This window comes from Passer domesticus, chromosome 8, assembly GCF_036417665.1.
Source record: "Passer domesticus isolate bPasDom1 chromosome 8, bPasDom1.hap1, whole genome shotgun sequence".
NCBI lineage: Eukaryota > Metazoa > Chordata > Aves > Passeriformes > Passeridae > Passer > Passer domesticus.
This window is the reverse complement of record NC_087481.1, coordinates 40,214,437-40,231,905: the sequence shown is the minus strand read 5'-3', so window position 1 is coordinate 40,231,905 and position 17,469 is coordinate 40,214,437. Positions and strand designations below refer to the sequence as shown.

Below are 17,469 nucleotides of genomic sequence, written 5' to 3'. Positions count from 1 at the left end.
GAAGGGCTGGGGGAGACCGGCCGCGCAGGAGCCTCCCAGCCCCGCGGCCCGCCGCCTCCTGGCCCCGGGCATGGGCAGCAGCGGCCGCCGCAGCCGGAGGAGGAGCCGCCGGCCCGGGCCCTGTGCGGGGCACCACCAAGGTAGGCTCGGCCGCCGCCCTGGCCGCGGGCAGCCGCCGATTCCTCCGCGGGGGCCCGGCCGGGTCCGGCGCCGCGAGGCCGGGCACCGAGGCCGGGCCCGGGCGGGCTGGTGCGGGGCCGCCTGCCCCGGGGTCGCTGGCTCGCCGGCGGCAGCTGCCCCGCGGGGTCCGGCAGGTGAGGGCGAGCAGCAGCGGCGGGCCCGGCCGGCTCCCCGCCGGGCAGGGGGCACCGGGGCGGGCGCTCTGCGCGGGGCGTGCGGGGCTGCTCCTCCGGCGGAGCCGGGGAAGCGGCACCTAATTCCCTGGTAAGAGGCTTTCCCACCTCCGCCGTCTTTGTCTGCACAGCCTCAGCTGCTGCTGCCGGCGCTGGAAGCATTAGTGCTGCTGCGGGGAACCCGAGAGCGGATCAGCTGTGGGAAAGGGACCGTGTTTGCACCAGGTGTCCCGTTAGGAGGAGGACGCGAATTCGCGTTCCGTGAGCAACATGGAACAGAGGCCAGAGGGAAAACAGTGCACAAGGTGTGCTGGTAGCAGCGTGTTCGTAAGGAATCGTGAAGTTTCACGACAGACTCGGGAACAGTCAGAATTCCTTCGTGCTTCTTGGAGCTAGTTGGCTGGCAGAGCAATGCTCGAGTTGTTCCAAACTGTAACACTTTAACTTCGCCTCATTTTAGTAAGCTAAAAGTGCAAGCAAAGCGAGAATTACGGTGTGCCAGTGGCAGATCAGTTGGTCTCAAGCTGCAGTGCAGGAGGACGCGCGGCTCAGCTGTGCAGTGGGCAAAGGACTGGTCTATTTCCAAGCATCGCAAATCTGTGAAATAAACCGGCAGCATAAACATAGAAGGGACGATTTAGCTAGAGCCTGAGTGGAGGTGGAAAGAGATACTGGAAGGAAGATGGGGGTGGGAGAGAGCCGGTCTGACAGCAACGCTTCAGCTGAAGCAGCAGCAGTCTTTATGAATTTGTGCTTCTAAAATTGGTTTGGAGTAGTGTCAGATGAGGCTGAGATTGATCTAGCAATAATCCTAGTCAAACATTTTCAGAGAAAAGTTTTCTTTGAAAAACACTTTATTTATTAGACCTAAGATACTTTGTTTGAAATCTGTCAACATTGATCAATTTCTACTAATGCAGAGTTCTGCTAAGCCTGCCTGAGGACCAGGATTGCTGGAAACATCAATGTTCCCGTCTCAGGGGTATGCCCTAGGACCCAGAGTAATACCTGCTGGGTGTGTTAGGGGCTTCTCAGCTGCAGCCCAAACTGCTTGGTGCCAGATTCTCCTCAGAGCAACCTTGTGGCTGCTCAGAGAAAGTGAGACTTGATTCTGCTGTGGTTGCTGAAATGGTAGGACTGTGGAAGTCTGAGCAACTGCCCTTTTGCTGGGAACTTGGTGTGACTTAGGTCTAATGTAAACTTTAGAAATTAACAATTCGCTGAATATTTGTTGTTATGGTGTTGGGTTTTCTGTTATTCTTTTGATTTTTTTTTTCACTTGGCTTTCAGCTAGCCCTAGCCAGAAGTTCTGCTTATAAACTAGTTAAAAAGAAGAGATTTTTTTTGTTTGGGGTGTCACATTGGAAGAAAAGCTACATGCTTTTTGTGCCTCAGTGCATGGGTGTGGGGCTGGAATTGTTGGAGATGCTCAGGTGAGGTCTAGTGCTAGAACATAGACCTGTTCCCAGGCTGCTTTTGCACAGTCTTAGCTGTTCTGAGGATACATTAATTCAGCATGCTGGATGAACTTTCTATATTTTCAGGATGAGTTTGTTTTGGTTTATTTATTTGTTTATTTAAACTTCTGTTATTTTAGATCCAACATTTTGTACAAGCGTCACAAGTTCAAGGGTGAAAGGACTTCCCAGCTGCTGAGGCTGTTGCACGTACTTTAGGCAATGTACCAAAGTGTCTGACAGACTGATTTCCTTACTGCTCTTCCAAACACTGACATCAGTTGGGAAGGCAGGGCGCTGCAGGAATGTGACAACTTCCAGTAATAATGCTGCTCAAGGAAGGAGTTGAAGGTGGTGGTTACATGCCCTGAATTGATCCTGCTGCATAAGAAAAAGCAGTCTCCTGCTATGGATCTTTCCTGATGTACAGCTCAGTCAGCTCTATGGGCCTGACTGATAGCTAGCTTCAGAAAGTGTGAATAATAGAGTGTGTGTGGCTGTCTGCCAGGAAACAATGAAAACAGGAACAAGGTATTTTCTTTTTTTTTTCTTTTTTTTTTTTTTTATTTTGTTTTGCTCTTGTTCTGCCCTTCCACCCTCCCCCCCAAAAAATATAAGGAACTCTTGAGCCTGTAGAAGTGTTTAACTAGCATTCTTTAAGAGCCAGTAGATGGACCATAAAAAATTAACAGGCATTGAAAGAAGGAACTTCCAGGAACCCTGAACAACCTTGTGCTTGGACTGTGTGTGTGGCAGACAAATAGTGACTAGCAAAACTGTAGAAGGCTCTAAGGAATGAAGAAGTCGAAGTCTGGGAAAAACTTCCCTTCCAGGGCATAAGGTGTTAGAGGGGAAATCTTCCTGGGGGACGAGTTATCTGTTTACTGCTTGTGCCAGTTCTTTCTTGGGAGCATCTAGTGCTGGCTGCTGCAGGAGCTGTGTGAACCATGTTGATTGCACATCTAAGTCACTGTATTAATTTCCATAGTGATGCAGAACTCAGGCAGGCTTTGCTGGCACTTCTGTTCTGCTGACTTGTGGAATGACTGCAGAGATCTGGTGGCAGCTCAGTGCATAGCAGAGCTGGCATTACACTTGCTGGGTGGGCTTTGTTCACTGTGAATTTTCACAGCTCCGGATTGTTGAAATGCTCTTTGCTGAGATAGGGTCAGTTTTACTATTTCTGTTTGGATTTTACTGAAAACTTCCCAAAATAACTCTTAATTTCTAAACCAGATTATTTTTCACTGCTTCCCACAATGTTTTTGTGGGATTTATCAAGGTAGCCACATTCATGTGAAGCATTAAAAAACCAAATAATGGATTACATGGTGTTTGTTTATTGATTCTGCGGCAGGTAAATGGACAAGAGCCCTTGGAAGCCTGGTCTTTTTGCAATTAAATGTATGCTTTTACTGCTTTGTTACTCTTAACTGTAACTCATCACTAGACAGCTCACCAACAGCAAGAGCTCTCAGCCATCAGCAGTTTCTAGTGCTTGCAGTTTCTTTTCCCCAGGGACTGAGAAGGAAGGCTGGCCTTTATTATATGTCCCACTAGTTATTGCATTTGGCCCAATCTAGATCAAAGGTGTTTGTAAATTATTGTTAAGCTTCTCTGTCTTTTAAAATGATCACCACTCTGGAGCTCAATATTTGCTATCTGCAGACAAGGTGGGGGGGCTTAGTAGCAAATCTTGAATTTGACCTGGCCGAATGTCATGGTTGATGGGACACAACCGAAAACAGTGTTGGAAATTCTAGATAAAATACGTATATATTACTTATGTGTAATATGTCATGGGTGGAAAATAGTGAAAGGTTCTAGAAAGTGTGGCTGAGATTTTCCATAGTTATATGAAATAAAGGCAGCAGATGAGCACTTCATCCCTGGAGACTCATTTAAGAATCTCCACTGTAAACCTTGCAAAATACATAGCCAAAATTCATATGGAGTATAAATACTGTATATTTTGGGGGTAGGTAAATCCTGTGTATCCATTGGGAATGCCTTGATATCTGCCCTTCAAAGGGCATCAAGACAGAACACATGTCACCAGTTCTTTTTGCAGGTGAACAACAGCACCAGAGTTTCTCCTTGGGAAGATAGGCTTGGATTTAAGAACATCATTTAACAGGTCACTGCTCCCTCAGCTAAGACAGAGTTTGTCTCCCAGTTTGGTCATGGCTTCAGTAAGATCATGTTTAGGCACCATCCAGATAAGAGGTTCATTACAAGGAATAAAAATGTTGTCAGCTGTTCTTTCCTGAGCTAGTAGTTTGACTTCTGTCATGTCCTTGACACAAGATGAGAAACTTCTCTCATCAGGGAAGATTGAATCAAAGGGTCAGTTGGTTAATAGGAAAAGGAAAGAAAGACAGAAGGTGACAAACCAAAAAAGAGGAAAAAAATACGGTTCAAGTTTACACATGAAGTTGCTCATTTTTTAAAAAGTATACTAATCCTTTGTGATTCTCTTCCTCTCAAATGTGCTTTATTTTTAAAAAGCTTTTTGATTCCTCTTTAGTGTTTGTACTGGGCCTGCAAGGAAGAGCATCTGTAGGAAAAAAAACCCAGTGCTTCTGAATAAATAGCTAGGCTTCCCCTGGGTCTGATCTGTTGATTCTAATGACCAGAATAATTTGTCACTCAGACTTACTTACTGCTAATAACTCTGTGCTATTGTGCAGCTTGGGGAAAGGAGTTGTTCTTCTGTTCTTGTTGCCAGAGTTGAGTCTGAAGTTCTGCTTTCTCATTACACAAGAAATTCCATGAGCACACCACAGCAATATATGGGGGTCCACACATTGCCATGACTCCTAGGACTGAAACTAGAAACTGGCTTCTAGACCTGGGATTTGGGTGAATTTTGCCTCTGGAGGACCATTTGAGTACCATTAACTGAAGGAAGCAACAAATTGACTCTGAACAACCTCCCCTATAGCACCAGTTAAATACTGAGGAAGTTTTCAGTCAGATCTTTTACTGTAAGCACTTCTCTTGGCAGTGGACCTGGCCTTTACTTTCCTGGGAGAGGGAAGGTGATGTCACAGGATTATTGGTGGGAACTCCTCGTCTCCAAATTACTGCAGGATTTACAAAAGGGATGTCTTTGTTTAATGTCATCCCTAAAGGTCTCCTAAAGCATTTCTTTGTTGAAGAAACTCCTTCAAAACCATTGGGAGCTGTAGGAAGACAAAGCCTTCTCTGCCTATTTATATTTGCTTTCCCTGTCACTGGCTCCATGTCTCATCCAGGACAGAGGATTAATCTCTCTGATCCCTCTATTTCTAGTTGTAAAAGCACAGTGTGCTATTGAGGGTGATTCACCACTATGCCAATCCTTGTTATAATCTCTTGTAACTACGAATGCATCAGTCAGAAGAGAAAGGCTAATGGAAAAATGAGGCATATTTCTGTGTATCTATTTTTTTTCTATGTGCATATAAATATTTATGGGAAGATTGATGGATAAGAGAACAGGAAGTGATGCAATACAGGGCTCTGCCATGGTTTCATAACATGGGCCACATTATGGCAATAAATTCTTGTAAATGACTCTGCTTGCCCTATCTGAGTGTAGTTTTGTCTTCTTGCATATTTTCTGTGGCCTCCTTCAGCAAACCACTCTTAAGAGACTTGAATTTAACAGCATGATGAACTCTGCAACAGTAGGTAGTGCAAGTTGGCAGTAGCTTTTTGGTTCATCATACATAAGCATGCTGAAGTCTGGCATACCAGAGGAATGTAAAGAGCGTGAGGTAATAATTTACCATAGGTAATGACAGAGAAGAAAACACACATGGGAGCAGTCTGACTCTGAAGTTGACAGTAGGCTTTGATTTTACATTCCCTTCTAGTAAATGACGTGAGTTCCCCTTGCAGTTCTGCATCCAAAATGTCCTTTTAACTGTAATTATTGTTAGAGCTTTTAGAATAATCATCATGGGCTCGCCTGCCAAATCTGAGCTGAAAGTGCCAGGACTAGGAAGGACAGTTGTTGTCAGTGTGTTTTTTTCTAGTGCAATCTGTGACCATTGATTTACAATGAAACTGCTTCTATAAAATGTGTCTATATGTGTATATATGTGCATGCATATAATCCACAAAAGCAGGTGGGCTGAAGATTTGCTGCTCTTTGACATTGCAAGTGTTCTCTAGAGGAAAGATTTTTTTACACCAAACAAGATAAATGCATACTGAACTAAATGCTGTCTTGTTTCAATGGGAAGAAAAAAATCTGCTTAGCTTTAAAAAGAAAAGGAAGTTCTCTTGCAGCTAAAGAGGGATTTTTTTGTGAGAGACAGGAAATCTGAGTCTTTTTTCCTGCTTCTGGCCTGTTTTCCAGTTTCAGTTACTTCACCTATGCACACCTTTGTTTCCTGTAGCTCAGCTGTCATCTGTATAATGATATTTGTAAGGTTCTTGGATTTTTGTTTAAATTTTTAACCTGTTCTCTAAGGGGAAGTGGGCTTATGCAATCACACTGCCAGTAACTTCTGAACCTGTTGGCTAAATGTCACATAATTGCTGGAACTTTAGATGTTGCAGAAGGAAGGGAATATAAATTGCAATGTCACAGCTGGGAGCTGCAGCCTCACCCTGTGCCAAAGCCCATGGAGGTGGCACTTTTTAAACATAAGCTGGGCCAGATGGGTGAGTGGCCCCTGTAAAACCTACAACCACAGGATGCCAAATGCAGGATCTCAGACTGTGCTGATCCTTCTGCTGTGGAATGGCCTTCTTCCATTGCAAGGCCTTCTGAAAGCTTAGGAGAAATTTAAAGTATTGTTACCAAATTAGAGCTGGCACAATGCAGCAGACTCTTCACAAAATTTGTGTCTGAAAACTAAGGGGGTGGAGGGAGGAGAGATACCCTTGTAAAATTACATGATTCTTGTCAGGCTGGCTTGATCTTGGGAATTAGCAAAAAACAGTAGCAGGTTGGATTAAAATATGGAAGGGAGTTTTAACTTTGCTCCTGGCATAATAAAACAGAAGCCAATAAAAACAAGATCAGATTTCAGCCTTCTAAACACATTGATGTTCTTATGCAGTGCTTTCCTATTGAAGCCTTGAAATATCTTCTGGTTTTGGGGCATGAAAACTGTATATTGCCTCTTAGCAGCTCCTTTGTGCAAGGCATGTATGTTGTTTCTGTGATTATTTTGACAGTGATGTTCAGCTATTTTGCACCCTTCATCTTAGGGTCAGACCTGACAGGGGAGGATAACTCATACTGAGACCACTCGAGTATTTCTGGTGTTGCAGAAATTCTTTCCAATCATTGCAAAATTGCAAGGCTTGAAAGGTCTCTGTATTGTTCTGTTTAAGCTGCTGCATGCTTTGGCAGGGTCTGAAAAAGAGTCCTGCTCTAGTACGCCTGCAGAGCTCTGCAGCTCCTGAGACCTTTTAGAGATGAGTATCTTTTTATGTGCCATCCTGGAAGTATAGGAAAGCTGCCCTGTGATGTTTTCCAGGCAAACCATGGGGAACTTGCAACACTGCTGTAATTTCCAAATGGCAAGAAGTTCAAAATTGCTATTCTTTGACCTTTCCTAATCCATCTGATTACTTTCTTAAATGAAATACGTGGCTTTGCTTCCTGTGAGGCACTGTGCAAGTGATATATTACAACTGCAGCTTCAAAGCAACAGGAGATGACCCTGCCAAAGCCCTGTGCTTCGTACTATGTCTGTCTAAGTGCTCCTTGCATTTTATCCCTGCTCAGTAAGGCTGCATTTGAGATGCTGCTAGTGAAGTGTGGAAGCATCTCCTCTGTGTATCTGCATACCAAATGCAGTAGGGTAAGTCTCACATATGCTTTGCAGTCTTCTGGTGGTGTTTTTGTTCCCAGGATCTCACACGGTGAGTGTTTGGTGTTTTGGGGACCCTGAGCCACTTGTATCTGCCCCAGACTTAGGCTTTTATTTACTGGTGGTGTTGGTATCAGCTTCTCGAACCACAAGGCAAGGATCCCAGCTCAGTTGCAGTTGAACATGTGTGATTCAAGATACAATTTCTCACTCACTTTCCTTTGTTAGTGATACCCTGGCAAACATAGCATCATGTGGTCCAGCAGCCTGAGAGCAAAGAACACAGGATCAGTTCCTTATATACAGAGGGAATTAGATACCTCATGAATTTTATTCTTGGCTGTGATCTTTCATTGTGTCTTGTTAGATATTTGTTATGATTGTGTGCTCTCTGTCTCCTTGAGCTCTGCTTGTCAGCTTGGACGCGTGTTCAGTCTGTCTCATCCATCTTTGCCTACTGGGTAGTTTTTTAGTTGGCATGTTCTCACTGTGCAGAACTATAGGTGTTTTGCAGGGACTTGGTAGGGCCGTGACACCCTGCAGGCATCATGCTGGTTGGCTGTTTGTCAGCTGCCTTTTCAAGTCCTCATTAGCTGCTGTATTAAGGCTCTCTGCTCTGTAAGACCTGCATGGGTTTGGCTTAGCCCGTCTTTAATGTCTATGCCTCGTGCAGGGGTTGTGGGAGCAGGCTGCAGGGATGGTTCTGCTTCAGGGTAGATGCTCTGCTCAAGGAAGGTATGTTTTCCAGTTGCATCCTGATGCTCTGGGTGTTATCTCCCTTTCCACGTGACACTACAAAGCATGCACTTATCCCTTGACACACAGTTTGCATTGCTGCCTCTATGAATGAAGGAAGAGAAATTCAGAGAGCTGATTATCCAATCTCTGAGTGATTGCTTTTGAGCTGTATCCTGTGTGGCTCATGGGCAGGTCTTTGTGGTTGATGTAATCTAACTAATGCGTATGAGAGACATCTGAGCCAGGAATTGGGAATTTAATAAGATGATGAAACTGTTGGGTTTCACGTCTGAAAGTAATTCTTGTCAGCAGGGGATGGGAGTGGAAAGCAGCTTGACTGTACACAGTGCATCCCACCAAGGCCAGCTTTTCTGAGATGCTGTTTATTCTCTGTGTCCAGTGACCCCCTCAGAGTCAAGGACAGTTGGCAAGTTTCTGAGCCAAGCCTTTCTTCTGTGGGCCTCTGTTTCTTCCTTTATTGTAACGTGCCAAAAAATGAAGAAAATCACTGTCAGGCTGAGTCACGCTTTAACTTGGTGAGCAATAAAACAGCACGTTTCACTGTCTCTGGGCCTTCTAGAAAAGATGCCACTCCAGTATGACAGCTTGCAGAGGGATGGATTACTCCAGCTTGCAAGTGCCTTCACCAGTGGCATGTGAAGATGGCTCTGCCTTTCCAGATTTCTTCATCTTCCTTCCATTCTTTCTAGGCCTTGAGTGAGAAACTTGAAGATGTTAAGCACTTTCTTGGGTGTATGATAGCTGCGTTGTCTTTGCTGATAGATGATGGCTTTGGAAGAGATACCAAATGATGTATTGGAAATTCGTGTGTAAGATGTAGTCTTGGAAAAAGCAGTAACTAATTTGCAACTGAGTGCAACTCCGACTTAATCAGACAATTGCTGAAAATAATCTACCTTCTAATTCCACTGGTGATCTATAATTAGAGAATCCTTCTAATTCATAACCTACATATAGGACAAGATTGGAGACTGAAGTGGTTTTGCCAGTAGGGAAAGAATTAGTGTTTGGGGAGGTAATTTTGAGGGGACACCAGCTATTCTGACATTGATGGTAGTAATTTTGCTCTGCCTCTGAGCCTTTGCCCCAGCTAAATGCTGTAGGTTGCAGTTTTTCCAGCAGTGTCTTTTTTAGGCAGAGAAGATGCGCTCCTTGGTGGGCATCTGCTTCCTAGAGATTTTATTTTTCCTTTAAAAAAAACCCGCAGTTACCCCAGAAAACCCAATCCATGGGCACAGAAAGGAACATTCTATTACATTGTTGTTTCCTGCTTGAAGCTCTTAGGTTGAGCATTTTAAGACAGCTGTGTTGCTTTGCTGCAGAAGCAGCACAGCAAGGAAGAGGGAGCCTTTTCAGCTGAGGTATGTCACATCTCCTGAGATTGGGATCTGAATGCTTGTTAGCCTCTTGTAGATTTTATTTCTTAAGTTCAATGACTTCTGTTGTCTGTAATGAGGCAGTGAGAGATCAGCTGGCCTTGCTGAGATGTGAAACTTGTGTTAACTCTGCAGGAAATGTAGGGGATGTGAGCTTGTACCAGATTATTTCTTTGTACGATAATAGTAATGTTGCCAGGTAATGCCATTCACTGAATAGCATGTGTCCCTGAAAAACAGGGAGTGCAACTTCCTCCAAGTGAAGGCTTTATGCCTCTTTCAGGGAGAGTGCAGGCAGTGGAGAAGCACCGTGCCAGGCACAAGGTCACTTGTGACGCAGAGGGGACCATGCCTCTTCCCAGGCACAGCGCTGCTTCCTGTAGAGCCCAGAGGCTGAAGGGAGAGATTGGGTCCTCTAAGACGAAAGCAGCAGTGTTTTGGTCACTTATGGGTTCCTGTCACTTCAGAAATAGTAGAAGATATCTTTAGTCTTTATATACCTTGTGAACATCTTGATGTGCTGTACAGCCCATGTGTGGGAGCCTGTGCTAAAGATGGGACTGTCTAGAATTGAACAAGCCAACTGTTTTAAGTGAGCAGAAAACGGAGGAGATTTTTGTCTTGACTTTGTAACATCTGTTGCATTGGGAATAGGAGGTAGTTTTCTTTTTTCAGCTGGGAAAGAAAAAACAAACTTGCATTTGCCATTTGAAATGATTAATAGAGAAATACATCGTTATCTCTCCATTAGCCTAATTCAATAGTTGTTCAAATTATTTGTAGTTATTTTTCATCTGCTCTTTGGGAGAGCAGATGTCCCTGAATATTATCATAATTGTAGCTACTTAGAGAAGGAAACCAGAAAGTCAGCTGATATGGGTCCTGGAAAACATGGAGGAGAGTAGGGTAGAGTTGTGTGGGTTTTCCTCTCTGCAGTGAAGGGTGCTGTTGATGTAAAATTCAATGGGTTTGATGCTTGCCTCTTCCTCCAGCAGTAGATTTTCCATGAGGACTAATGAAATTTTAGCTTGATAAATTAATAAATTTTTTTCTTCTAGCTTTCAATTTCAGCAGATACCTGATAAAAAACTACTGTTTCTTCCAGGTTTTGTCTTCGTGAGTGTTTCAGGTTTTACAGTAGTGCTCATATGCACCAAAGTTGCATCGGCCTTGTTTAGCACGCTTGGCTCATCTCACCGGCTCCTGTTTAAACTAATTTAAAGCAAAGACCGTGTGCTTGGGGAAAAGACAGAAAAGCCACTTGTAATGTGAGATTGGGTTGAAGGATGTGACATGTCAATTGGCATGAGTGATGTGGCCATGCTCCTGAATTTTATTTCCCTTTTTGGAGAACTTCATATAGCAGGTTCTTTTACTGCCTTGTAGATATGCAACAGCATCCCAGTATCCATTTCATTGTATTGTTCAGTTGTCAGCAGGTTCCTTCAAAACCACCTTTTGTCCCACAGAATTTTGCTGTCTGATGGCTTGGGCCTCCCCTCTCCCTTACTAGACACTTGGGAGATTGCTTTGGAACACATGCTGGAGTAAAAACTGGTAATCATTTAAGAGTAGGTCAGAAGGGCACTGCAAGTCAGCCTCTTCTCCAGTAGCAAGAAAGAGGCCTGTGCAGTTCTAAGTGTTTCTCATTAAGTAAGCACCATTTTTCTGTTCCTGGGTACTTCACTCTGTCTCAGTAGCTTTCTGCAGCTGGATGTGTTTGGCTGGCAGTGAGCAGATAGTGAATGATAGCTGGACTTCACTGCTGTAATTCTGGTGATAGAAAGCTGTGATGGGTTTGCTTTAATAGGGTTCTATACAGATCTTGCAAGTGTATAGGAATGGATTGATGGAGTTGTGTGCTGTTTCTCTAAATTTCTCATAAAATCTCTAAACTTCTAAGTGCTTTTAGAAACAAAGGGACTAATACTGAGTGGAACATAAAGGGTCAACACTTGATTGGTGAATTGAGAACAAGGACAATGGGTGAGGATGCAACTGCTGGACACTGTTTCCTTGTCTGTGCAAGAAGGCAGTGATTTAAAAGAATCCACAGTCACGTATTCATCTCATGATTGCATCCAGTGGCTATTTTAGGTACAGTGGGGATGAATGGCCCTTTATAGACTGTGGTGAGGAATGCCTTGTCAGTGGGTTTCAGTAATGCCAGTCCCTTCTTTTCGGGTGGCACAGAGCACTGTTGTGGGGAAGGATGGTCAGACCCAGCACACACGTGCCAGCAGGCTGGTGTGAAATGACACCCGCACGAAGGGACGCGGTGCGGCTGCTGCGCCGCTGCCAGCGCGTGTCGGTGTCAGCTCTGGCCCAGGGAGCTGGCCTGTGACTGTTTGTCAGCCATCTGCAGTCAGTTGCCTGGCCTTTAAACTACACCAGGGACACTTAAAATACGATAGACACATGCAGCCTTTTTAACCACCCAGCAAATCCCATGATAAGGTTGCAGCTGGAAGAGGCTGTCTTGTTCTGGCACTGGAAGGGATTTAGTTCTGTTCACAGACCTGGGCTCTGTCTGTGGGCTTTATACAGCTTTACTTTTTAATGATAATGCCATGACATAGGTTCTTAAACTGTAGGCACAGTTTTCATGTTGAAGTTGATAAGAAATACCATGTCTGTCTGCCGAGCAGCTTTTTCAAATCAAGATCTGGCAATTTTTGGTGACAATGCAGGTGTGAAACAGAGAGAGTGACTCATGTGTAGTGCTGTTATTGCTTGTCTTACTGTAGCACTTCAGTCTGTGCTCTTGGTTGTGCCAGGTACTGTACATTGCCATGCTGAGGAACAATAGCACTCCACAAAAGCTGTCTGGGTGGCTGGAACAGCCTGGAAGTGGGAAGTGGAAGTACTGGCTACACCAGAGAACTCGAATGGTTTGCCTTCTTGAACCACAGCCAGTGAGCACACCTCTGTATTGGGGATACTTGAAATAAAGATGAGCAGCAGTGTCAGTGAGGTGTGGACTCTACTCCCCCAGGATGTTGTTCTGCCTAGAGGACAGGTTCTCATGCAGGCCACAGTATTGGTCCTTCCCACATTGCCTTTTGCACAGGGGATTCTTGGACATAACAAATGTACAGAGAAAGTATCAGAATGGAAAAAGATAGAAATATAAAGCCTTTAGGAAACATACTATGCTTGAGTATATTCCCCAATAAAAAGTTCTTGCTAAAGTCTGTTATACTTTAATGACTCGTCGTAGTTCCCTGTATTTAACATGTATTTATAATTTTTAAATTTGGAGGATTTGCAAACAACTTCTGGTAGTGAGAATCAGAAATCAGGTTACTTTAAAATGTGAGAATTTATGGATGAAATAAAACTCATCTGTGACATGCAAGTTAGCAGAAGAATCAGATACAAGGTGTTTGATACATTGCTCTTTTTACTCTGCATTTGAGCTTCTGCATACTCTGGTTTTAGGGTCTCCAGTTGCTTTGGGCAAGTCCTGAAGAATGTGGTTTAGAGGTGTTTCTTCAGAGTTTAAAGGCTTGTCATAGTGATCCAGAAATCTAGATTTTATTAAAGCTTCCACAGCAAAAACATATTGCAACTTAAACCTATAAATAGAGTTACCTGACATTTAACTCATAAATTATTAAAAATAAATACCTTCTTATGTGCATGGCTTTGGAACTTTCTTACTCACCAAAAGACAAAGAAGGAATGATTTCACATTTCTTCAAAACACAGTATCATATATATTCTTTTTACTCTGCCTTAAGAGGACTGTTGTGCCTGGTAGCAGTTAAACAATAGTGAAGAATGTTGATTAGGTACCTGTTGTTCGGAAATGGCTTTTACAACTGTTTGTCTCTGATGTAATGGAAAATAAGTGATGTAGCACAGAATTTTCCTAAAAAATGCATTGTTGTTATCTCTGTACAATATAGAATGTGAGCAATGTCCACCCTGAACAATGGTGAGATTGTTCTGTTTCATCACTGTCTCGCATTGTAAATATTTATACTGGTTGAGAAACCCAGGCTTTTGTTGTCTTCAATGTAAGTGTATGCATTTTTTAATCATCTTTAATAATCTTTAAGATAAAAATACAGAGCAATTTTTCCTTGGATTTCAGAACTGATTTAGTTTTATGAACAGCAGAAGGATTATAATAGAGAATAGGAAAGGATCATAAATTATCTATAGGTGTTACATTGTATCACGTGGATTTGTGTACTAAACTAGAAATTTACCTGCAAGTAATTGGTGCAAATTCCTCTCCCTGGTCTATACATGTATTACTATATCTCTTATTCCACTGGATTATTATCTTCATTACATTTTCTTCTAAAAAATATAAATTGTAACATGGAGCACTTGCCAAATCACAATGATCATGTGGGCTTTTTTCCCAATAGATTTGCAGTTATTCTGCAAATGGAGGTCTGGGGCATTACCTTGTCCTTGATATCACTTGCTGTCTTTCTGAGGCATGTCACAGTTGTATGGGTTTTGGTGCTCACACATGAGTAGGGTGAGTGTTTTTTGTATTCAGTAGCTGTACTGTGGCCCCTTCTGTGCTGATTGCAGGATGATCTGCAGTTGCAGTCGACCAGCTGCAGCAGTCTTGGTGGACTAGTCCCAAGCCTGTGTTCACACTGTTGTGGAATCCATGTAAGTTACTGCTGTGCATTACTTTTGGACATGCAGTGAAGAAGGAAAGACAGCTTCTCTCAGAAACTGTAGGAATGGGCGTAATACTGTGGCATGTTCTTCTCTGACAATGACTATTGTAACGAAGCAAGTCTTCATCCATATCTTTTAGAAAAATTTACAGTTGTGTGATGAAGAGATCCTAATTTTTGATCTGCAGGGTGGCTTCAGTGCCAGATTGGAGGGAAGAATGCCTCTTCTGGAGAGGGGGCATTAATTTCTCAGGAAGCCAGTCTCTACTTATGCTGGGAGTTGATGGGATCATGGCTCAAAGTGATAAGGCAAGCCCCAAACAGGCTGTGATGTAATGTCCTGCTTGCAGCAAAGCTGTAAAGACTCACAGCTTGCTGTGAGTGGGGTTCATGTGCTAGACGTGCTTTGTTCAGAAGCAAGATGTCTTTAATGTGAAGGAGTGAGGAGAAATGGTGATTATTGAGGCAAGAGAGTGAATGAGACCCCCTTATGCAAAGAGATTTGGGAATTCAGTGGAGCAGGTAGAGGAATTTGCTGGCTGAGAAAACAGGAGCCCTGGCTGTTACTTCTCCCTGGCCTCCCTCATTAGGACTTTCCAAAGTAGAGAATCAGACTCTTGCTTTACTTCTTTTGCTTTTTGCTTTTTGTAGTTTGAGACTGTCCCAGGGATTATTGCTGATGTTATTATTGTCTGTTTCATAAAAAAATATACAAAGGGAGTTTCTTAAAAATCTCTGTGAAGCAGCAGACTGCTGATGCTAAAGAAGTTTTGCATCTGTAGCAGGAGCTTACTGCCACAGGTGTGTGTGGAGCACCTGGTGCTTTGTTTTTTCCACAGGACATCAAGAATGATCAGTGATGCTTCTGATGCAGGTAAAATGCTATTAGTACCAGAAGCAGACAAAAGTAATTTCTTGGTTTCTCAGCAGACTGTAAAGACTGTACTATTGGGTTGTTGTAACAAAGGAAAGTGACATTTGTTTTCCTGAATGCTAACCAAGCTAGTTCATAATTGCATTTATCAGTTGATTTAGTTTGAAGGGAACAGTTTTTAAGGAAACTTGTTTTTCAGTGGTCCAGATCTTTCTCAGCTTCCATTGAAATCATGGGAAGGGAGTACAAAAGTCTTTCTTTTGATTTCAGCTACTCAACAGCATGACTTAAAAATATATTCAAACTTAGTCTTGAAGCTGATTAGTTTGGGGACACTAGCTGGTGGAGGAAAGGAGGAACTGAGATAATGAAGGGAGAAGTTACAGCTAAGCTAGTAAACAGTGCAAGATACATGGGCAGACTCAGAGCTGTAAATAGCAATAATCCAGAATTATATCTGCCTGGTTTGAACGCAGGCGTTCTTTTCAGGATTAGTACAACATTAAAAGTGAAATGTGAAAGGTACTGCAGGAAAGGAAGTGTTAGTTCCTCTCCCTTAAGCTCTCTTGATTAGATTTGTTTGTCAAGTTAACAAATGCATGTGAAGTGCTTGAGGCTTGATAACATCTCTTAAATACTGCTGTTAACAAAGTACTGATTAAGCTGCAGTAAACTAAAATGAAATGCAGATGCAGGATCCTCTTTTTGAAAATGCACATCTGTCATCTCTAGAAGAGCATTACGTAAGATACATTAGTAGGGGAAGAGTCTGAACAAGCTCAAAATGAAATAAATAAAAGCTTCAAACTGGAGCCAACACAAGCTGATACGATTGGAAATAATTGCAATTATGGAAAATGTAGTGTAGAGAAAGTAGACATCAGCTATATCCATCTGAAATGTCCAGGTAGCTAGGAAAAGTCAAGATGCACACAGGAATTTACTAAAGTCACTGCATGAGGGCTTCTGTTACCTACAGAGGAATGACAAAAACACAAAACCAAAGGAGTTTTTTAAATGGAGCTTTGATATTTCACATCAAGCTGTCCGGCAGAAAAATATTCCAAATCTGCATTAATAGCTTGTTTCAAGTCTTGTTATGAGCAAGTAAGCCAGCTGACGAAGATGTTACACTATCTAGCAGCAGATTTCTTCAGGGAGTTTCCATTCCTTTTTGTGTTGGTCAGGCTTTGTGCTGCATAGAGGGGAAGTGTCAGAAGACCAGACTGCATGGCAGCAATCCACAAAGTCTCGGAGCAGAATTTTCAGCCTGCCCCTGGAAGACCCTGCAGTCTACAGATTGATTTATCCCATGGCAGGATTGTCACAGCAGTGGATTGTACTTCAATGTCTACATTATGTGGACATCAGTGATCTGTTGCTTTATTTTTAACCCGTCCACCCTGCAACAGATTGTCAGAGCACTGACATAGGTGATGCTGCTCACTATCACTACTGTGGGCTAAGGCTGTTGAAGAGAAGTTAAGAAACCTTGGGGCAGACCAGAACAACTCACAGGTGAAATTCTTTCCAATTTCCTTCTGTTAGTGACTATCATCTTCCTTCTGCCACAGGGTCCAGGGCATATCTTTCATGCATGTAAAGACATATTATTTTAATCCAGAATACCTATTGTACTTTAAACAGGAAAGCAACTGACCTATTTGACTGGTGCATTTTTACCCCTTCTGAGTAATACAAAGCATTTGTACACACTTACATGCATCCTCGAGATGCATTTCTTTTGGTAAGGCCTGTGTGCATCTGCAGCCAGTGCCACTACAGCTCCTGAGCTTCTGTTGAAGTTTTCCAGCGTACCCTGTGTAGCAAGGGAATATGGTGGACTTTCTGAAGTATAAATGACCTAAGAGAATCTGTTTGTAGACTCTGGTAGGTACCAAACCACAGTCAGGAAATCCTGATTTGTGCTTACTTGCCCCATTCCAGCTGTGAATCTTTGTTAAAGAGTAGTTTAGCCTTTATGTTGGAATATGTAATGGGCAGAGGGCTGCAGTAGGGGACAGGTGAGGAAAGACTTCCATCTGCATTCTTCAATGGCACTTGACACTCTTAACAATCCACAAGTTACAGATCATTTCGTTCATCTCACATTCTTGCTTGTCACTTGGGAAACTGAGGTCTTGACAGGGTGGATGATTAAAGCAGGAATTCCAAGTGGTTTCCA

The 17,469-nt window shown here is 43.1% G+C and overlaps 1 protein-coding gene across 9 annotated transcripts in view; it reads left to right on the top strand.

The window, feature by feature from the left end:
* Positions 1-17,469, top strand: part of MARCHF8 (membrane associated ring-CH-type finger 8) — a 90,724-nt gene continuing 73,255 nt past the window's right edge. For 7 of the 9 annotated variants that reach the window (XM_064430675.1, XM_064430673.1, XM_064430676.1 and 4 more), the window contains exon 1: positions 1-140. The gene's annotated coding sequence lies outside the window, so the exon portion shown is untranslated. Of the gene's footprint in view, positions 141-1,954; positions 2,342-17,469 lie in introns of those variants that run through there. The other 2 variants (XM_064430669.1, XM_064430671.1) reach the window with 2 other exon arrangements.